Genomic DNA, 9,927 nt, shown 5'->3' on the forward strand with positions numbered 1-9,927 from the left:
GCCCCTTAGGTGCAGTTTGCCATGAAATCCTCAGAAAGGTCATATTGTGTAAAATATATGATTCTCAGTTCACATATGGATAGATTACACTGAATTAATAATATATGACATGTACAAAGACTCAAGGCAGTATTTCAAACCTTATTTGCAGGTGATTCTCTAAGTACTCACTCTGATGGGAGAAACTAAGACATAATTTCCATGTAGGTCATTGATGTGTGTATTGCACTTGTGTTAATGTGTTCTAATGATTTTTGAACTTTCTATTTTGGTTCCTGGATGATTTGAGTGTTTTATTTTGCTTTTGTTTTTTGTTATCTCTGACTTCATTCTTCCCAACTCAAGTTCACTTTCTCTTTGCCCACACTCTTAATTTCAGTTGAAATATCACAGGAATAATCAGACCAAACCAAACCAAACCAAACCAAACAAAATGGCCAAGAGTGTTGGCTTCTTGCTACACAAAGCACATGACTGTACACTGAAGAAGCAAACCAGTCTTACTTGCTTGACACAACAACAGCATCAAGTCTATCAGCTGTGTGAACACATACAAATCTGTTCTACTTCCCCTTCCCAGGGAGATTCATGATCCCACACCTCCAGTCTTTCCCTCTATGCCTAACCTCTCTGGTCTATAGATCGTAGTATAATTCTCATTTATTTAAAAATGGCTAATATCCACAAGTAAGTGAGTACATGTCATATTTATCTTTCTAAGTCCAGACCATCTCAGTCAGGATGATATTTTCTACTTCCATCCATTTGCCAGCAAATTTCATGATGTCATGTTTTTTTAAACAACTGAGTTACAGTCCATTAGGTAAATGTACTACATTTTCTTTGACCATTATTCTCTTGAGAGACATCTAGGTTGTTTCCAGTTTCTGGCTATTATGAATAGAGCAACAGTGAATGTGTTTGAGCAAGTGTCTTTATAGTAGGATGAAGTATCCTTTGGGTATATAATATACCCAATGTTGGAGCTTGCCAACAGTCAGTTGGGTAGCAGGTTAGAGGCTTGAAGAGACAATGAAGAAGACAGAAAAGAGTCTAGAGGTCTGCCAGTCAATGCCAGATGGCCCTAAGTTTATTTCACAGCCAGCTTATATACAGTTTTGAAGGAAAGAGGTAGAACAATGCACAACACAGGCATTTGACCACTATCTATCCTGTCCTTGAGTCAAGGAGCAGGCTGTTTCATTTTGTATCCTGATGTAACTCCATCTGGCATCAGCAGCCTGTGTCTAGCTAGACAGTGTGTTCCTTACTGTGGGCTAATCAGGACTTTCTCACAGCCCTGGGGCAAGCAAGTCTGAACTCTATTGACTCAGAATAGACTTCAGATTAAAACTCGGAAACTGAGTCAGTTGTGGGCTCCTACAACCCAAGAGTGGTATACCTGAATCTTGAGGTTGCTTGATTCCCAACTTTCTTAGGAACCACCATACTGATTTCCATAATGGCTGTACAAGTGTTCACTCCCACCAGCAGTGGATGAGTGCTCCACTTATTCCACATCATCCTTGCCAGTATGAACTATTATTTGTGTAATTGATTTTAGACAATCTGACAAGAGTAAGATGGAATCACAAAGTAGTTTTGATTTGCATTTCCTTAATGGCTAAGGATGTTTAATATGTCTTCAAGTGTTTCTCAGATGTTTGAGTTTCCTCTATTGAGAATTATCTGTTTAGATATGTACCCCATTTATTATTGTATAATTTGTTTTGTGGGGGAGTTGGTATCTAGTTATTTGAGTTCTTTATATATTTTGGCTATTAATTCTCTATCAAATGTGGAGTTTGTAAAAATATTTTCCCATTCCATAGGCTACTGCTTTGTCCAAATGATGGTGTCCTTTGCCTTATAGAAGTATTTGAGTATCACGAGGTCCCACTTGTTAATCATTGATCTTAGTGCTTGTGCTACCTGTGTTGTGTTCAGAAAGAATTCTGTGCTAATGAGTTACATCCAATTGGATTACATCCAATTGGGTCGTTGTCCAAAGAAGTTCCAGGGAAACCCCCAAACAACATAGGCTGTTGTCAACACTATAGGTTGTTCTCCACAAACTGGTAGCTAGATCCATTGCTGAAGACACCACCAACACAACTCATTGAACATGGTGAGGGTGTTCTGGTGCCTACATAGAACATTCATCCCTACATTCTATTATCTTTAGTATGGGAAAGTACCCTACAGGCTACCAAAGGAGAAACATAACCACCAACCCAGCCACAAAACCTTTTATCTAAAATCTGTCCTGCTTGTAAGGTATGCAAGGGCAATGCTGGCCCAAAATTTGTTGAAGTAACCAGCAAATGTCTGATATGACTTAATGCCTACTCTTTGAGATGGAACCTATACCTCATACTGCTTGGATGACAAAACGACAAAGCAAAACAAACAAACAAACAAACAAAAACCCAGATTGAATAACCCAGAGACCTAGGGTAAAACCAACTACTACTGGTCTAAAAACAAACAAACAAACAAACAAACAAAAACTCCCCAAAAAAGCAAATGTAAATTGCTACCAGATCTTCAAAGAAGACTTAATACCATTACCCTTTAAATAGTTCCACACAATAGAAGCAGAAGGTATATTACCAAACTCCTTCTATGAGGCTACAATTACCCTGATTCCTAAACCAAACAAAGATACAACAAAGAAAGAGAACTACAGACCGATCTCTCTCATGAACATTGATGCAAAAATACTCAACAAAATTCTGGCAAACAGACTCCAAGAACACATCAAAACAATTATCCACCATGATCAAGTAGGCTTCATCCCAGGGATGCAAGGGTGGTTCAACATATGAAAGTCTGTCAATGTAATACACCATATAAACAAACTCAAAGAAAAAAACCACATGATCATCTCACTAGATGCAGAAAAGGCATTTGACAAAATCCAACACCCCTTCATGATAAAGGTCTTGGAGCGATCAGGAATACAGGGAACACACCTAAACATCATAAAGGCAATCTACAGCAAGCCAACAGCCAACATCAAATTAAATGGAGAGAAACTCAAAGCAATACCACTAAAATCAGGAACAAGGCAAGGCTGTCCCCTCTCCCCCTACTTATTCAATATAGTACTTGAAGTTCTAGCCAGAGCTATAAGACAACATAAAGAGATTAAGGGGATACAAATTGGAAAGGAAGAAGTCAAGCTATCCCTATTTGCAGATGACATGATAGTATACATGAGTGACCCCAAAAATTCAACCAAGGATCTGATACAGCTAATAAAAACCTTCAACAACATTACAGGATACAAAATCAACTAAAAAAAAACAGTAGCCCTTCTATATATAGTAGACAAACAGGCTGAGAAGGAAATCAGAGATATATCACCCTTTAAAATAGCCTCAAATGATATAAAATACCTTGGGGTTATGCTAACTAAGCATGTGAAGGACCTATATGAGAAGAACTTTAAGTCCCTGAAAAAAGAAATTGAAGAAGATGTCAGAAAATGGAAAGATCTCCCATGCTCATGGATAGGCAGGATTAACATAGTAAAAATGGCAATCTTACCAAAAGCAATCTACAGATTCAAGGCAATTCCCATCAAATTACCAACACAATTCTTCACAGATCTGGAAAGAATAATACTCAACTTCATATGGAAAAAAAAAAAAAACCAGGATAGCCAAAAGAATCCTGTACAATAAAACAACCACTGGAGGCATCACACTCCCCTACCTCAAGCTCTACTATAGAGCTACTGTAATAAAAAGAGCTTGGTACTGGCATAAAAATTGACAGGTGGACAATGGAATTGAATTGAAGACCCTGACATTAACCAGCACACCTATGAACATATAATTTTTGACAAAGAAGCCAAAAATGTACAATGGAAAAAAGAAAGCATCTTCAACAAATGTTGCTGGCATAACTGGATGTCAATGTGTAGAAGGCTGCAAATAGATCCATATCTGTCACCATGCACAAAACTTAAATCCAAGTGGACCAAAGACCTCAACATAAATCCAGTTACTCTGAACCTGATAGTAGAGAAAGTAGGAAGTAGTCTTGAAGGCATTGGCACCAGAGATCACTTTCTAAATATAACACCAGTAGCACAGACACTGAGAGAAACAATCAATGGGAACTGTTGAAACTGAGAAGCTTTTGTAGAGCCAAGGTAATGGTCAACAAGACAAAGCAACAGCCTACAGAATGGGAAAAGATCTTCACCAAGTCCACATCTGAGAGAGGGCTGATATCCAGAATATATAAAGAACTCAAGAAATTAGACATCAAAATGCCCAACAGTCCAATTAAGAAATGGGCTATAGAACTAAACAGAGAATTCTCCACAGAGGAAGTTCAAATGACTGAAAGACATTTAAGGAATTGCTCTACATCCCTAGTTATCCAGGAAATGCAAATCAAAATGACTCTGAGATACCACCTTCCACCTGTCAGAATGGCTAAGATCAAAAGCACAGAAGACAGCTTATGCTGGAGAGGATGTGGAACAAGGTGAACTCTCCTCCACTGCTGGTGGGAATGCAAGCTTGTACAGCCACTTTGGAAATCAATATGGCACTTCCTTAGAAAATTGGGAATCCATCTCCCCCAAGACCCAGCTATAGCACTCTTGGGCATATACCCAAGGAATGCTCAGTCATACCACAAGGGCATTTGCTCAGCTATGTTCATATCAGCATTGTTTGTAACAGCCAGAACCTGGATACAACCTAGATGCCCTTCAACTGAAGAATGGATAAAGAAAATATGGTACATATACACAATGGAGTACTACTCAGCAGAGAAAAACATCGTGAGGTTTACAGGCAAATGGATGGATCTAGAAAAAATCATCCTGAGTGAGGTAACCCAGACTCAGAAGGACAAACACAGTATGTATTCACTCATAGGAGGATACTAGTTGTAAAACAAAGATGACTAGACTGCTACACAACTCCAGGGAGACTACCTAGAAAACGGGACCCTAGGAAAGACCCAAGGATCACCCAATGACAGAGAAATGGATGAGATCTACATGAACAACCTGAACGACAGTGGGAGTAATGAAGGGCAAGATTTGAGGGAAAGAAAGCTTAGGGGAGCAAGAGATCCTAGCTGGATCAAGAACAGAAAGGGAGAACAAGGAATAACAGACCATGATAAATGAAGACCACATGAGAACAGGAATAGGCAGAGTGCTGGAGAGGTCCCCAATAATCCACAATGGTACATCCTCTATAGACTTCTGGCAATGGTCAAGAGAAAGCCTGATCTGACCTAGTCAGGCGATCAGATGCCTAAACACCCTACCTGTTGTGCTGGAACTCTTGTCGAATAACTGATGGAAGTGGATGCAGAGATCCTCAGCCAGGCCCCAGGTGCAGCTCCAGGTGTCCAACTCCCGAGAAAGAGGAGGGTCTGCAAGAGCGTGATTTGTTGAATCCAAGATTGCAAAAAGCACAGGGACAAATAGCCAAACAAATGGGAGCACATGAATTATGAACCAAAGGCTGTGGAGTCCCCAGCTGGATCAGGCCCTCTGGATAAGTGAGACAATTGAATAGCTTGATCTGCTTGGGAGGCACCCAGTCTGTGGGACCAGGATCTGTCCTTAGTGCATGAGCTGGCTGTTTGAAACCTTGGGCTTACACAGGGACACTTTGCTCAGCCTGGAAGGAGGGGCTGGACCTGCCTGGACTGAATCCACCAGGTTTTAATGAATCCCCGGGGGTGCCTTGATCCTGGAGGAGATGGGAATGGAGGGGAGGGGCTGGGGGGATGATGGGGATGGGGGCGGGAGGGGGGAGGTCAGGGGAACCCATGGCTGATGTATAAAATTTAAAACACATAATAATAATAATAATAATAATAATAATAATAATAATAATAATAAAGCAAATGTAAATTGCTCCTAATGTCACTCTGCTATTCTCATAGAACAGTGCCTTTCTCAGCCAGCATCAGAGAAGCTTCCTCTTGAAGCAGATGGGAGCGAATATAGAGACCCACAGCCAGACATTATGCAGAGACTGATACTTTGGAACTCAAAGATCTATATGGGATATCTCCATCAAATCTCTCTCTCTAGAGCTCAGGGAACTTCTCAGAAGAGGAGGTAAAAAGAGTTTAAGAGCTAGAGAGCATGGAGGACACCAGGAGAATAAGATCCTCTAAATCAACTGAGCAAAGCACATATGAACTCACAGAGACTGAAGCAGCATGCCCAGGGCCTGCTGGGGTCTGCACCAGGCCCTCTGTGTATACTATAGTTTTCAGTTTAGTATTTTTATTCGACTCCTAAATGTGTGAATGAGTGGGTTTCCAATCCTTGGAACTTTTTTAGTTGTTCTTTTCTGTCTCTTGGTTTTCCTTGACCTACTTCAGTGTGAGGGTTTCTGTGTTATCCTATTATAATTTATTTTGCTGTGTTTTGTTGTTATCTCTTAGAAGGTTGTTCTTCTCTAATAGGAGACAGAGAGCAGATATGGATGGGAGGAGTGGTAGGGAGGAACTGGGAGGAATAAATAATAAATAAATAGAGGGAGGAGAAACTGTATTCAGGAAATACTAATAAAAAAAGACAAAAAAATAGTTAAATTTTATCACCAATTCCTTTTTGCAGTTATCTTCTATATATTTTTATAAAGTGCATTATACTTGGAATGTAGTCCTATGTATTTTGATAAATGCGTACCTCAGGTAAATCTCTCCACATTCTAGTTGCAAGATAGCTGCAGCACCTCAAGCATTTCCTTCTACTTCCTCTTTGAAATCTCCCTTCACCCCAAACTTAACAGCTGCAGGACAAATTTCTCCACACATTTACTTTGTCTAGACTATTGTATGTAGAACAAAACAGCATAGCCTTTTGCTGTACATTTTTCTACATTCTTATTCTATGCATCCCTTATGATATTATTTGTATTGTTTTTATCTTTATGTTATAACTTTTCTACTCCCCAAGCCCTGAGTATGCTCTAGTACTCTCCCTTTGAAATGCCATAGTCTTTTTGCATTTATTTAGGGACTATTTTTATTTCTTAAAAGTTTGTAGCAGAATGTCTCTGCATTGCTGAGACTGTTCTTGTACTTATGTACTCGTGTCGTCACTCTGTCTCAGCTTCCCCAGTAGTTGGGATTAAAGGCATACAACACGTCATCTGCTGTATTTTGTATAATTGTTTACAGTGCATTGTTTACTGATTTGTGGATTTTGGGGGAAAAATGTCTGGTGTATGTTCTTTGCAATTAGAGGTCATTGCTGTTAGTGATTTGGGTAATTGCAATGTGTCAGCCTGTAGTTTCTTTCCACTCTGTGTGTTCTTATTGTCTACAAAGGGGTGTTGTTGCTTGTTCTTGGTTTTATTCTGAATGACATATTCTACTTCTGTTATTTTCTTAGCTTTTAGAAGCAGGCAATGATTTGGGATATTTCTAATTGTGGCTCTGGAGACCCTCTTTAATTATTCTTATGAGATGTTCCTTTCTCTTCCCATGACTTGCTTTACTTCATACCCCATGCACAGGTCATTGTAAATTCTACTCTCTGACGTTGCTTCTCAGTCTGGAATACTTCCCTGGACAAGGCTTCTATTGGTGAGTGCTGAGAAACAGTAGAGCTCAGAACAGCCTATGACAGGTTGTTCGGATGTAGTCTCAGATAGTTTGTGCTCAGCACTGTTAGGGGGCAGAAAGGAACAACGGCTGTGGAGAGACATTGGACGACAGACAAAACTCCTGAAATAAACTAACCTGTTTATTTCAAAGATGTGTTGACCTCAGAATGGAAACCTGGATATGTCCTACATTGGGGAAGGGGTTTTGCTTTTGTTTCCCCAGGTGAAGAGAAGCTATGGATACGAACAAAAGCAATAAAAATTTGATTCGAACAGGAGAAACCCTTGATGAGAAGTAAAAGATCACCCACCAATGTGACATCTCTTCAGGTTGTAAGAAAAATTTAACAATCAAAGGTTGCGGTAGGGTTCTGTTTTTGTCTTTCCAGGATAATGGAAATACCCATCTTCCAGAAATCATAAGGCCTTGGATATCCGGATGGTTACAGCAGAAAGAAAGAATCTATTGGTACCAATCTACACAGGGTAATATATCACTGTCTAACATCTATATCTCTATCAATCTAGAATAATTGTGGTTCCAATTTAATTATAAACCAAGCTGGCTTTCGAGATGGAATTGGCTCACTCCTTCTCTAAACCCAAGCATATTGATAAAAGAAAAGGTTGAGAGATTCTTCAGTCCCATATCAGAAGAGCCCTCTGATGTGAGACAGAAGGAAACCAATTATAAGGGACCATTGTCTTCAAGATTCTAATTCTCTCCATGCTTACTCTTGATTTCTTGGAATCCTTTCTTACATGTCATGACATCTTTAAATCCAAACCTTCCATTCTGATAAAAAAATAAGTTTTTCCAATAGCAATCTCTGAAGTCTCCAGAAGGAAGATGGGGCCCCAACAACAACAACTCTACCCAATCCAGAATGATGCCATGGTAATCATCATCATACTACACTTCTTGCTAGAATTTCAGACAATCTTACCCATTACTCTGAGAGTTGCTGCAGAATCTATGGTTAGTCTAACTGAGATTTAACTATCTGAGCTTTCTCACAATACCCAACAGAGATACCATCGCCCCCTAAACAGCAAGAAGCAATTCTAAGAAAACGATGCCCCTTCTCACTAAGGTTTCATATTTCTCAGGGTTATGGATAATGGTTCTAGGGTTGGGGGTGGAAGTAACTGTTAAACTCAGTACTCTCCTTAAGGAAAGAAAATATGCCTCAAAAAAAAAAGGGGGGGAGAAGAAATGGAATGGATAGGTATAAGATATTATGGTAGACTATCATATACATTAGTAAACAAATTTAGTAATATAGCAGCCTTAGGTAATTTGCACTGTTATGAATTCTTATACATTGATATAAATATAAACTTTTTATATTCCTATTTATGATAATTTGTATATTGATACAAATACAGAAATATATTTGTTATATTGTACACATATTTTTACTCTTATTTGAAATATTTGTATATTGATACAAATGTAAATTTATATCTGTCATACTGTATGTATGTTCTACTTCTGTTTAAGATATTCTGTATATTGACATATATTTAGGATTATTATCATATTGCATATTACACTATACATTCCTACCTCTGTTAAAGATATTTTGTGTATTGTCACACTTTAAAGTCATTGTCCTTTTACTGTACATTTGCTTACAGACTGTTTGCCTTATTTATAGGAAGCCTTAGTCCTTAGGTTTTTAGGTAGATAAGACTTATAAATATATTGTCACCTATGCTTGTCATCTCTATAATTATGTTAGTTAGGTTATCCAGATTTATAAATACATAGGTAGGGTGGACAGGTAATCTTCAAACACTTCATGGACCTAGAAAATATGGCATTTAAATAACTTAGAATTCTGTTGAGGTGAGACACAATTGCTCCTGGCAGCACCAATTTGATCCCAAGAGAATGTTGGGCTTCTAAGACATTTCCATTTGGAAGTTTGTCTTCTTGGCACAAAATGGCCTACTGGGCAAAGAACTGCCCTTGCCTCAACTGCTGAAAGTACAAATGCTGTACTTTCTGGACAAGTGGGATACAAGGAAAGAGACCACTATACTTTGCCAAGACAGGGTAAGATGGTCTTTCAGAATTCCTGCTTCTGAAAATGGTCTGTCAGATACTCTAGGCCTGTAGACAATTTGAATGCACCAACGATGCTGAGAAACATTAGGTGACTGTCCAGGCTGCCAGCTGTCTCTGTCTACTCTTGCAAGACTCCCAAAAGTTGCTTGCATCCTTCTCCCATTTCTCAGGTATTATATTCCTTCTCAGGTCTTTGATGAGGTTGAAGACTAGCAGTTATAGTTACAGCTTAGTATTTATACATAC

The sequence above is a fragment of the Onychomys torridus genome, chromosome 6 (genome assembly GCF_903995425.1).
Source record: "Onychomys torridus chromosome 6, mOncTor1.1, whole genome shotgun sequence".
NCBI classification, from domain to species: Eukaryota; Metazoa; Chordata; class Mammalia; order Rodentia; family Cricetidae; genus Onychomys; species Onychomys torridus.